The sequence below is a fragment of the Carettochelys insculpta genome, chromosome 3 (genome assembly GCF_033958435.1).
Source record: "Carettochelys insculpta isolate YL-2023 chromosome 3, ASM3395843v1, whole genome shotgun sequence".
NCBI classification, from domain to species: domain Eukaryota; kingdom Metazoa; phylum Chordata; order Testudines; family Carettochelyidae; genus Carettochelys; species Carettochelys insculpta.
This window is the reverse complement of record NC_134139.1, coordinates 84,824,254-84,837,404: the sequence shown is the minus strand read 5'-3', so window position 1 is coordinate 84,837,404 and position 13,151 is coordinate 84,824,254. Positions and strand designations below refer to the sequence as shown.

At 39.9% G+C, this 13,151-nt stretch overlaps 1 long non-coding RNA gene across 4 annotated transcripts in view; it reads right to left on the bottom strand.

Moving 5' to 3' along the window:
- The window catches only part of LOC142011206 (uncharacterized), a 261,545-nt gene that overhangs the window by 83,872 nt on the left and 164,522 nt on the right, over nt 1-13,151 (bottom strand). For all 4 annotated transcript variants that reach the window (XR_012644997.1, XR_012645000.1, XR_012644996.1 and 1 more), the window contains exon 4: nt 2,561-2,676. This is a non-coding gene — a long non-coding RNA (uncharacterized LOC142011206). The remainder of the gene's footprint in view (nt 1-2,560; nt 2,677-13,151) is intronic.

Here is a 13,151-nt window from a genome sequence, read left to right as displayed (position 1 = left end):
ACTGCTTGGATGTTTATTGTTCAAATGAGCTGGTGCAATACCCTTCCTTTACAAAAACAAAATATAAACATATATGTATTAATGTTACAGCAAATCTATTGCCCGGGCAATGTAGTATGCAGTGCAAGGATTGCATTGCAAAAGGAGTTTACCTGTCCACTTCCACTCTAGACCACAGTAAATAATCAAAATATGGGGGTTATTTGGATCAGCCAGTGAATTAGAGAAGTTATTGTAAAGTAGGATAATGGCTTCTGCTAGCGTTAGATGATTTCCCCAGTCCCATATCTACCATTATTACCCCTGATATGCTATGTGATCTAAGGACTGTCATTTCCACACTCTGAGCCTATGTTTTCCTTCCCATTATTTGTCTGTTTAGATTGTACACTCTTATGGGCATGGCCTGTTTCTCGCTATAGCTACATAATAAAATAAATAGCTGCAAAATAAAGTCCAGTTGATTAGAGTTGACTTTTTACCACTAGATTTTACAAGTCAAAGTTGCAGCAGTGCATTGTGGGTATCTGTCCCACACTCCTTTATCCTCATTTTGGGTTGTTTTTTTTTGCTAATGCACTATGGGAAAGGAATGCCCCACAAGTGGTTGTTGGTGTGTGATGTCATTTTCCCCAGAGTGCATTGCCCTCATTCCCCTCACCACTGAAAATAGCCATTTTTCAGAAGCCTCTTCCCCCAGTGAGAGAAATTTTTTGAGTTGTCCGAATTACAGAAAGAGGCAGCTTTTACAAAAGACTTTTTACAAAAGAATTTAAACTGACATTAAATATAAGTGATAAGAGAGAGAGATTATGGCTGAAGGAAACAGGTTTGAACTAGAAAGACAGCGAGCGAGAGAGAGAACAAAAGAGGAATCTGAGAGCCGTCACCACACAGAAGTGAAGAACAGCCATGTTTCAGAAGTCTCTTCCCCCAGTGAAAATACACAAAACAGGAATGGTTCAGTAGTTGAAGCCGAATACCCAAGTGGAACAAAGAGGGTCTATGCAAGTAGGGAAAAACATATTATTCACAAGGAAAGATAGAGGCGGGAAAGAATGGAATCCCAGAGGGCACTGGTATCTAGTGGTTAGCATCTCTTCCCTCAGTGAAAATACTCAAAACAAGAATGGTTCTGTGCTGTTATTTGCCTGTAATTTACTCCTAAACATCTTCTAAGCACCCAGTAAACAGTGGAAGTGTTGGTAATACTGCAAGACAATACTGACCTCCCTTGGTTCCACAAATTCTCTTGTTCAGTACCGGTCAGGTCTCAAGGTTGCTGGACTAGAGAGGTTCAACCTGTACAATAAGATTGTATTCATTGTGCGAAGTGAAAGTCCATCCTCCTGCAGTGAAGGGAATTAGGATGGGCCTCAAGATATCTGGAAACAAATTTCTGGCTCTGCCATAGATTTCCTTCAGAACTTAGTGCCCTGTTCAGATTCATCGATGCCAGAACTCCAGCTGAAGTGAACAGGAACCATGGATGTTCAGCATCTCTGGAAAAAAAATCAGTCTCTGTCTGTGCCTCAGTTCTCATCTGAAAGATAAGCATAGTACTACTTCCCTACCTTGCAAGGCTGTTGCGAGGATAACCTCATTAATGTTTGAAAAGCATTCAGTTACTATAACAGCAGGGGCCAGATGAGTTCAGGGATTGCTAAAAGGAAAAACAAATTTTGTCAAAATAAAGTTATTTAGGCAGTTTCTGTCAAGGACCTTTTCTGACAGGCTAGGTTATAAGTGTTCAAAATATAATTTATTACATTTTACTCACCTCCTCAGGAGACACTGTCCTGTTGAGCAGGCTGAAATTTAACCTGCCTTCTATTTGTTTGAAAAGTTCACAAATGTTATATTTATGAGCGACAGAGCAGTGTAAGGGTGAATGATACTTTATCAAACATAGAAAAAGACAAAATCCCAGAAACCAAAAATATTCTAAAATGACTCAGCTACTACACACAGCACATCAGTTCAGTTGCAAGGTAGTGATGGGAGACCAATACATGCATTTTAATTAAAAAGACATTAATTTATCTTTTTCCTTTAAAACCATCCACAATTTTAAAAGATAAAGCAGTGCTGACAGTGTAGTATACATGAAAAAACCAACACTAACAAACTAGAATATGATCATAGCGGAAAGTATAAATTCTATTATGGAAATGGGTTTCATTTTAAGCTAAGCATAATTATAAATAATAAATTAGAGCAATTTATTATACTACTAATATATTTTATATTTAATTTATGCAGTAGGTGGCCACCTTTGTAGGTAACTGGGAAATGAACACTCTTCTTTCACTTTCCCCTCTTCTTTCATTTGTTTTTCCGCTGTACTTTATTGCTGCCTTTGGAATGATAGCCTCTTTTTCTTTAGCTTATGAGCAGCTGTAAAGAAGGCAGGAATGGCTCTTTGTGCAACAGTTTGCATTCTCTCACTGTCACATATGGTAGTTCCGTTTTGTCTTATTGTACTTACAGAAGAATTTCCAATACACCAAACATCATTCAGTCTTAGGGATCTGAAGCACTTTGCAAAACGTACACTCACCAACACCATAGTCCAATCCAGGGAAATGCATTTCTCTCTGTGGCTGCAGAAGGCACGGCAATATTCAGAACACGAAGGAGAAAATTTGTCCAGTGACAAAGAGGCAAACACCAACCCTTAGAAAAACATGAAATGGAATCTTTAGCTTTGAAAAAAATAATATGACAGAATATCAGCATCCTAAACACTTCTTGACAGCATAGTTTTTTGTGCTGTAAGTGAACCAAGAAGTAGCCAGGGGAGTGCCAGCTACCTCTTCCAAAATTGTTCTAATCCTTCAAAACAAAAAAGCAGTAAAGTCGCACTTTAAGTTTAAAATTTTAAAGTAGCAATTTAAATTTTAAAGTGCGACTTTACTGCTTTTTTGTTTTGATAGTATATAGACTAGCACAGCTCCCTCGCTGTTGTTATAACCCTTGTTTGCACGCATTTGAACTCCCCTGGAACCTAAAACTGTTCTCACCTGTGCCTCTGGAGCAGGCAATTTTAGACTTAAAAGTTAGTAGAACTTTTAGGAATTGCTTTTATTTATTTATTGGCCTTTATATCATATCCAAAGGCCAGGAGAATGTCATTCAAACCAATACTGGTCATTGTTAGAGAACAAGATTATGAAATAAACCTTTCATTGTCTCACAATCAGCCCTTTCCTCCTGACTGTTTGCAGTGCTTTTGCACTAGGGGCTGTATTTATTAATTATTTGTATGGGGACAAGATTCTGCTCATCAAAAGCAGCATCAATCCAGAAGAGCTCCACTGTAATAGAGTTAACCTGATTTCACGCTAGAGTGACCGGTAGAAAACTGGGCTCCATGGCCTTTATCTGTTCTTGCACTTTTTTATAGGCAGAAATTTATATATTGGACAAACTGAAGCAGAAAACAGAACTAGAAACTTCACAAATAGCCAGTTTTATTTCACACTTGGTAATTATTTTTGCTGTTAGCTATCACACAATATGCAATTAAATGAAGGCATAAGGATTTTGTTCTAGTCTTGGAAAAACACAGCACAGCTTGTGTGTAAATGAATCTGCACCTGTTTAGGGTGTCTCCTCCCATTTGATGCCATGGATGATAAATCATGAGGCTCACTGTTCTGAAGCTGTTGTAAAATGCAGTCTAGAACTCCAATGGGCCAGCATGTGTCATATTTTGTGCTTCTTTTAACATTACAAAAAATGCTCATTTCCTCTAGAAAATGGTGTGGGGGGGGAGGGGTGTTACTATGGCCAGCTCCAAATGAAAACAAAGCCGAGTTGTAGGAACAGAAACTTGAGCTGAGAATTTTATGCAACTTGTGTCTAATTTTTAAATAAACAATTAACATCCAAGTATGTAACTCACACAGTCTAACACACCTTTATTGCCTGAGGAACAAAAAAATCTCAAGCGGATGTACTCTAATACTGAATGAAGTATTATTGAAGAGGTGTGTGATGGCTGACCAAAATCAAAATAAACAATAAGATGATAAGCATGGGTCTTAATTTTTAAGTAAATAATTGGGGTGTGCATAACATTGGAGCCAACGGATGAGGTAATGGGAATTTGTGCAGTTATTTTATAATTTGCATACTGCAGACATTGGCATAAACGTGTAAATCATGTTCCATCTTGATGCATGTGCTTCACTAATAAAAGAGCCAGTTTCAGAAAAATAAGACCATGTTAGGAATTCCCGTTGGATTGAAATTATCCTGTCTTGAACACAGATCTTACGAGCTCCTGAGTCCTCGAGTGCTGATCAAAGCAAAGCATTTAAGCATGAGCTTAAATTTAAGTATTTAAATTGTCTCAATTAAGTCAAGGTCACTCTTCACGTGCTTAAAGTTAAGCATGGGGAGGATTGCTTTGTTGGATCAGAGCCAGTTACACTGGAAGCCAACTTTGCTCATCCAACACTCCAGACCAAAAAGCTAGCATGTGGCACACATTACGTAGAGTTTTAGATGAAAGATAATGACCCTTGTCTTCAGATCCTGCAGATCATGCTCAGCACTCCCCATGGGAGGTCTAGGTTGGCTATTAAGAAAAACTATTTCATGAGGATGGTGGTGAGGCACTGGAATACATTACGTAGAGAGGTGGTAGAATATCCATCCATAGAAGTTTTTAACTCCCAGCTTGACAAAGCCATGGTTGGGATGATTTAGTTAGGGTTGGTCCTGCTTTGGGCAGGGGGTTGGACTTGATGAATTTCTGAGGTCTCTTCCAGCCCTAGAATTTTATGATTCTGTATTTTGGAGACAAACCTCGTACGGAAGTGAGCTACTTGTAAAATGGACCATTTATCCCTGGCTCTATGTTTTCTGTCTGTTAGCTACAGTTAATCCGCAACACTAATTTCCCTTTCACATGAAAACTTTTTACTTTCTTTAATGGTCTAGTGAAGGGCTTTCCATCACCTGTTTTAAAACTCAAAGTTAAGATGATTAGATTATTTGGTCACAAATATTCATATTTCATACAGAATTTAAACAAATAGTGCTCACATTGGGCCCAATTTTGAGGTAATTTATGTGTGGGGATATTAAGTTAGGCATAACTCCAGTGAAATAAGAGTTAAAACTGATGCAAATGACGTAAGAATTGGGTCAAAGGAGATGTTTACTAGCTACAGAAATCATATGCTGAGCACAAACTTTCCTCTTAAGTTGACTTTTTGACCTTGTTCCACCTACTACTACATTTCAACCTGCCTGCAATTTTAATTCTTTTTACCAAGCCCGTGAATAGCAGAAGCTAATGGAAAGCTGGTGAATTTGGAGAATGTTAGGCATGTCAGAAATATCCCAATTAACCTAAAGCACAGAATGTGGGCTACTGGTTACCGGAAAAGGTCAGGACCGAAGGAGCTGCGGGCTTCAACTATGACCTGAACAACTCCCTCACTCAGTGACCTCCTTGAGCCTCAGCCAATCTAACTACAAAATTGGGTAAGAACAGCAAGATGTGGTTTATAAAACTCCACTGCCTTCATTCTCATAGTTAAGTTTTTAAAAGCATAAAAATGCCTCACTAGGATTCCATTCTCAAGCCTAGAGCTGTAATGAGAAAATCCAAACAAAAAACTTTTCTTATCTTAGACCTAAGATCTTACTTTAAAGATTAATTTCACCTTGAATGCTGAAGAGTGCTTAAAAATAGTTTTCCACGTGCCTTCAAAAGAATTAGTTAAGTTCTTAATATTAATCTTTTTTTAAATGAATGAGTTGTGCTTTCTACCTCAAATTCTTACACCTTATATTGCCACAAGTAGGTTCAAAAACAAGAAGCAGAGAATGTACCAGTATTTTTTCATTCCATTTTTAACATTTCACTCAAATCTCTTATTTCCCCTCTTAAAATGTCCTCAGAAGAGTTACCTAGTAACATAACTTCATAGCTACTGGTTATTTTAAATGCCATTTTTCCCTTTGCCCCCTTGATGGAAATAATAAGGTCAGTTTAGGGACTTAAATAGACTATTTAGGATGGAAGTATTCTCAGAGGCTTCCACATTAATTGTCCATCTCTATTCTGCTCTTGATATCCGTGAGTGATCAATATGCCTAGGGAGAGTATAATAGAGAAGCTGACTACAGCTGGGCAGGTTTTGCCCTAGATTTTCAGTTGGGTTTTACTATTTCTTCTTGGGTTTTAGAACAGCTTCAGTGTTTGAAGAAATAGAGATGGATGCTATGCGGGTCTTGTGAAGGTACAATTGGCTCAAGAGTGATGAAGGAATGTGTTACATGAACTATAGATTGTTAGATATGGTCATAGGGCTACCGTACTCATGATATAATACAAGCAATGGAGTGAAAAGAATTTCTATACTTTATTATTTTCATGTTTGGAAGAATTTAGAAACACCTGATTAAATGGGCTATTACCACTTCAGCACTGTGAGTGGTGCTTTTGCAAGTGCTTATTTCTGAAGTAGTATATTCCAGTATGACACCATTATGATAGCTGATTAACATACTCTCAGAGCACATGTCCGTGTCTTTCTCTAGGTTCTGACATAGCATGTAACACTATGGTCAATCAGAACATGAATTTAGCCCACTAAGCTCAGCCACTACTTTCCAATATCTTATGTAAGTAGGTGGGTTATTTAGTTTAAAGACTTTGAGAATAGAACAGTTTAATTATGTCACTTCATTTTCCAAATATGAAGTAACTCCAACTCAATACCAGCATTTATGAAGTACGAAAAAGATGGGGTATTTTCAACCTCCCCTCCGCTGAACTTCCCAACTGAGAGTCAAGAAATACTGGGAACATACTGGAAATACTGTGAATCTTCCCAATTCTCGTGATATTTCCATCTAAATTTTCAGAACCATATTCTAGATACGTACTGATGGGTTTGTGGAGACATGCTAGAGGATATTAGGTTTCTAAGTTTTTCAAGCCAGGAGCTTAAACCACTACCTAAGTCAACAAGTTGAAACATTGGAAAAGTTGACACAGCCCTTTGCATTTCTGAAACAGATCCATTTACTCCACTAGTAGGCTGTGCGGCTTTTAGGTCAGGAATTTTTTGAAATCTCAAACCTTTTCACCCAATGTTTTACTCAGGTACCAGTTATCATTCCTTTTCTCAAAAAGAAAAAAAAAGAAAAGTTCATTATTTGTTAAACACAGAAAAAATTTACCTTTCCCCCCATCAGCTGTACTTTCACAGAGTTAATCTGTCCTCATGTCACTTCTTTAACAGCCACATGCAGCTGGGAACAGTGGCCTAGCTGGTGACCTTTAACAAATCTAATCGGACCCATAGGCTGGGACTCCCTGATCTACATACATACACTACATACTATTTCTGGTGTCAAACTATTTAAGTACATCAGAAAAGTACCTAAATTCAACCGGTTTATGCCAAGTTGCAAGCACTTGGAAGCCGTGTCTACACGTGCACGCTACTTCGAAGTAGCGGCACTAACTTCGAAATAGCACCCGTCACGGCTACACGTGTTGGGCACTATTTCGATGTTAACATCGACGTTAGGCGGCGAGACGTCGAAGCCGCTAACCCCATGAGGGGATGGGAATAGCGCCCTACTTCGAAGTTGAACATCGAAGTAGGGCACGTGTAGACGATCCGCGTCCTGCAACATTGAAATAGCGGGGTCCACCATGGTGGCCATCAGCTGAGGGGTTGAGAGACGCTCTCTCTCCAGCCCCTGTGGGGCTCTATGGTCACCGTGTGCAGCAGCCCTTAGCCCAGGGCTTCTGGCTGCTGCTGCGGCAGCTGGGGATCCATGCTGCATACACAGGGTCTGCAACCAGTTGTTGGCTCTGTGGATCTTGTGTTGTTTAGTGCAACTGTGTCTGGGAGGGGCCCTTTAAGGGAGCGGCTTGATGTTGAGTCCGCCCTGTGATCCTGTCTGCAGCTGTGCCTGGCACCCTTATTTCGATGTGTGCTACTTTGGCGTGTAGACGTTCCCTCGCAGCGCCTATTTCGATGTGGTGCTGCGCAACGTCGATGTTGAACGTCGATGTTGCCAGAATTGGAGGACGTGTAGACGTTATGTCGCTACATCGAAATAAGCTACTTCGATGTAGGCTTCACGTGTAGACATAGCTGGAATGAACTAGAGACTTTTACATGTATTTTAATTGAAATTCAGTGTCGCTCTTATGAGTTTTCGCCTGAGCAGACATTTGGGAACCAATTTTGCTCGTATAGTGAGGGATGAGTGTATTTACTAAATATCTTCATGACTGCAGAAAGCCATACACTTGAATTGGTTGGGAATAGTCTGTTTCCAGTCAAAATGTGGTTGCAGATAAACCAAGACTTTTCAGTTTTGGGTCAATTTAATTCTTACCTCCATCTGCTTGAACTGCTACAGTACCTCACTGGAGTCACACTTCAGGTGCTTCATGTCCCCATTCCCTGCTACAGTCCAGGTTCTCCAGCTGGATTATTCCTCCCATGATCCACAATCCTTTCCCCTCTGCCTCACCCACCATGGTGCACCATGGGAGTCCTGTGACCACAGTGCATGATGGGAGATCTTACATTGTTTAACAGAACAATGTGGTGTTAAGTTTTTCTAAAACAACCAGTCCAACACATTATTGGAAAATGTAGCTATTGTGTGTGAGGCAAAGGCAATTTTCAAATGAGGTCATCTGTGGAGATGCATGTAAATGTGTTCACACTGTTATGCAAAGTCTCTAGTCTATTTATTTATTAATTATCATATTTCCCCGGGTGATAATTAGGAAGGCTAAAAACATTTCTTACAAAAGGTAAAAAGGTCATTCTGTTATCATTTCTGATATACTGTTCCCTTCCAAAGAAAGGCTCCCCAAGGACCCTGGGCCAATTAAGTGATCTGTTATCACTCTGCAACATAAAATTCCCAAACCAAGAATTCGGTATTACATAAATGTCTTTCTAGGTGTCCCCTATTTTAATATTACAGAATAGCTTTCCTACTACTGAAGTGACACTAGATATTGGTGAGAATTCAAGTACCTATTGTTTTACAGGAATGTCCCTTTGAATAAGCGCCTTTCCACTAATTATGTAATAAAACACCATGGCTCTGAATCTCTCTTACATAGTTTAGCCCAATGTAAGGGCTAAGGAAACAATGTGGTTGCATTCTCGGTGTTTCACTAGAATTCTTCCCCTTGTAGAGGGGGACAATATTTTGCTCCAAGACACAAGCATTAGAAGGTTCAGCACACTGAATTCACTGACATTAGAGGAATCCCTCTGAGGGCATGCTCCATGAGTCCCTCCGCTAGAAGATGCATTACAATCAGCAGCAAAGCAAACCAGAAATTTCTGCAGAGTTGACTGAAAAAAGGGCTGATACCACAGATAACGTTTGTCATCCCTTTTCACTGCTGATCCTTTTCCACTTATTAATACTAATTCCCAAGCAGAGAATTTCCAAAAGGCATGTTAGGGCAGGGGGTGAAGTGGGTAGAGCTGTTAAAAGTCCTCTGTCACAACTCTTTTCCTGAGTTTACAGAAACGGAGGGAACAATCTTACCCCTATACGAGGGAGAATGTAATTCACTCAGTTGGAGAAACTAGCTCTGGGTGATATTAATGACTGACACTTTTTTGACAAAAAACATATAGATCCAGCAATACCAAAACATTGCCAAATTGCTCATTGTGCATATTTGGTCTGAAGCGAGTTAATTTTTTCTAATTCAAAAATGTTTACAAAAGCTCAAAATTAAAAAAAAAATGTTTTTGTTTGTGGTCAAGCAAAATATTTGGTTGACCGAAACCAAATTGTTTTCCAGCGTTTCAAAACTGCAACCAAACTGTACAGTCCATAATTCTCCCAGCTCTTGAGCTGAGGCTGGCAGCACCAAGAGCACAAATCTGGGCACCTGATATTTGGTAAGTGGGGAGCTGTTTTTCAATATTTCACAAAGACATTCTTATTGAGGATTTCATTGTATATTGAAAACACCAAAGACAGCATGCTGAACAGATTATTTGCATACAAGTTTAGTGAGTTGCCCTCTACCCTATAGAGAGAACAGCAATTTATTCCACGCTGCTAAATTTTTCTGTACGATATTTTCTTGAACTGTAGTTTCTAATCTATTTTTAATTACCTACCCAGCTGCCTGCCATATTTCAGATCCAACAGAGCTGCCATTAGCTCAGCATTAGACAGTACATGGATAAGTCATTTGAACTGGCTTAGTACCTTTAGGGAGGCACTTCATCCATTTCTTCCAGAAAGTCAGAAATATGAGAGAGAGCCTATGAAGAAGGTCGATTGGAATACCCAGATATGAGAAGTGAATGGATTCTTAATTGTGACCACTAGTCATTGGGCATCTAGCAAAATATCATGACTGGAAATTTAGTCCTCATACTTTGCGCGTCCTTCACCAACCATCTTGGATGAGGGACACATGATCCCCACCTGAGAGCATCTTAAAGTCACAGGTAATCATGCAACAATATGACACTGTTTTCCTCAAATAAGTCTTTACACAAGCTCCCTAAAATTAACCCTTTTCTATTTCACACAGTTTTACTACAGAAAAGAATGCTACTCCGTGGGATTTTTGGGTTTTTGCAGTTTTGTTGGGGTGGGGAGGGGAAGAATTAATGATGTTCTTCGATTTTGTATAGGATCTTTTAACCCAACAATTTACAAGAATCACCAGAATGCAGCCATACCAAGGATGGAACATGGTTTCTATTTTAGCAGCACATGCCACAATTTAAGACAGCAAGTAAAGAATAATATAGTACAGGTTGGAGCTCTCTAATCTGAAACACTCTTGTCTGGCAACATCCATAATCCAGCATGATTTTAGCTCGCTGGATGACCACTTATCATGCAAGTGGCCAAGTTTCCTGTGACCTCATACAGTTTGTTTAGCACCACCAGTCTTGGCTCTCTGTGTTCTGTGCTGTTATTTAGCTGTAATTTGCCCCTAAATGTCTTCTATGAGCCAAGTAAGTAGTGCAAGTGTTGGTAATGTGCTAGACATTGCTGACCTGCCATAGCCTGGCAAATTCTCTCATCGGGCACCAGTCAGGTCCTGAAGTTTCTGGACAAGAGAAGTTCAACCTGTACATCTAACTGCAAGTGCCAGGTGAAATTAGGTGGTAGGAATGAAAGTTTCCAAATGAGAATTCAGGGAGGACATAGCTTGAGTTGGCTCCTGTACTGACTTTGGTGGGAAACGTGCCACCTATTGAATCACCAACATCATCTCTCTATGCAAATGTCTGAAGGTGGGTACCAAAGAGCTCGAGATAACTGAAGTGGCAGGAAATTGGGTTTGCTAATTGCCTAAATGGAGCAAGCAAAAGGAAAGTAGTTTCTGCCAGTTAGGATCTGTGCAAAAGCTATGGTGCTACTGAGGGAGTGCTAGAGGCAGGGGGCCCCCTGTCTGTGCCTGGGGGTGTGGTTTGTGTCACTCATTTTCAGGGTGGAACAGCATGTTGGTGGTGGAGGGGGGTAGGACAGCAGACAGGAGGGACTGAGCAATGGGTCTGCCTACTCTCTGCTCCCTCCCTTAGCATTCCTGCCCAGTTGCTCCTTGTGGAGAGTATCTGGGACACAGATATCCCATTCCCTTGAACACTGGCACTGCACTCCCAGTGTGATTCTACATGAGCCCTGTAAAAGGAAACAGGGTGAAGACGAGGGGAGGTTCTTACTTCCCCTACTGCTCTGCATGCCCATGTCAGGTGAGAGCACAATACAATCTAATCTTGGATGAGGTTTATCAATAAGTGGTGAGATATTTGTGATGAATGCTAATAAGAAAAGTGCCCCAGGATATTAATTGTCCTTGGTTCTGTGGTTCTTGTATAAGTCAAAGACACACCTCAGCATAAGAAATTCCTCAAGGCCTAATTTTAAAGATATTTAGGTACCTAAAGATGCAGGTAGATTGCTATTGGCATTTTGAGAAGTATCGATAGGTGCCCAGCTCCCTTTGATTTCAACAGGAGTGCCTAGACTTTTGAAAATCCCACCACATGTCTGTCTGTGTCCTTCCCCACCAATGTATGTGTCTCAATATCTGTAAAATATCTGGCCTTTGGTCCTTAGAGCAGCATTCTGGAAAAAACATACTGAGTTTTCCTCTCTCAGTCACTAAAGTCTCGAGGGAAAGCAGGATGCAAAATGTGACAAATTCCTCGACTGCAATCCCTAGACCTTCCCATTAATTCCCAACCAAACAGAATTTATGAGCTATCTAAATTGGAAATGAGATGTGTTTCTTAATGGCCTGTCCCTCCAGAAAGCAAATGAATAAATAAATAAATCACAACTCCTGTGGACCAAATGCAAAGTTACTTACATCTTTCCATTTAGGCTATAAACATTTGAAAAATCATTATGAGCACAATGAGAAGAAATGTGTTTTTTGCACATGATGCAGTCTACAAAAATATCCATTTGCTGATCCAAAGGAAGACAATAAGGACAGTTATGTGGATGAAGTACTCTGTCACTAGCAAAATAAGCATTCTAGAAAGAGCACTGCATTCTGCCCTGGTTTAATATGTAGCAAATATTACCCAGCAGGTGGGGAATTATGAATATTTTATACATTAAAAAAAAACAGTGCGACTCATGATTGCCATGGGGCTGTCAGATCAAAATGATTTGGACTTAGACTGTATTGTGAGAATACTATGTATATAGTATAAGCTGGAATCTTAGCACTGAAACCCCAAATGGGTTAACAAGAAGTGTTCAAGATGACCTAACCAGAGGAAATGAATTCAAGTATCAGAACAATGAGCAATGTTCCTTTTATTTCCATCCATGCGTGAAATAATTTTATGTCCACTGAGGCATGTGCCAATGTGTACCACCAGCAGAAACAAAGCCTAACTGTGGATGCTCTGCTAATCAACTGGGTGGCATCAGAATCTCTCCCGAATGGCCTTACAAGCACACAGACCACATCCCACACCTGACGGCAGCTGTTTTGCCATAAATTCTGCAATTCCAAGAGGCTTGTTACATCATTGTCCTAATGTTAGTTTTCCAGACCCATAGTCTTTCCTATTACAGCTGATCAAATGTAAATACGTTTCTATAACTAGATTGCTTGGAACTTGCTCAAGATTGACCTG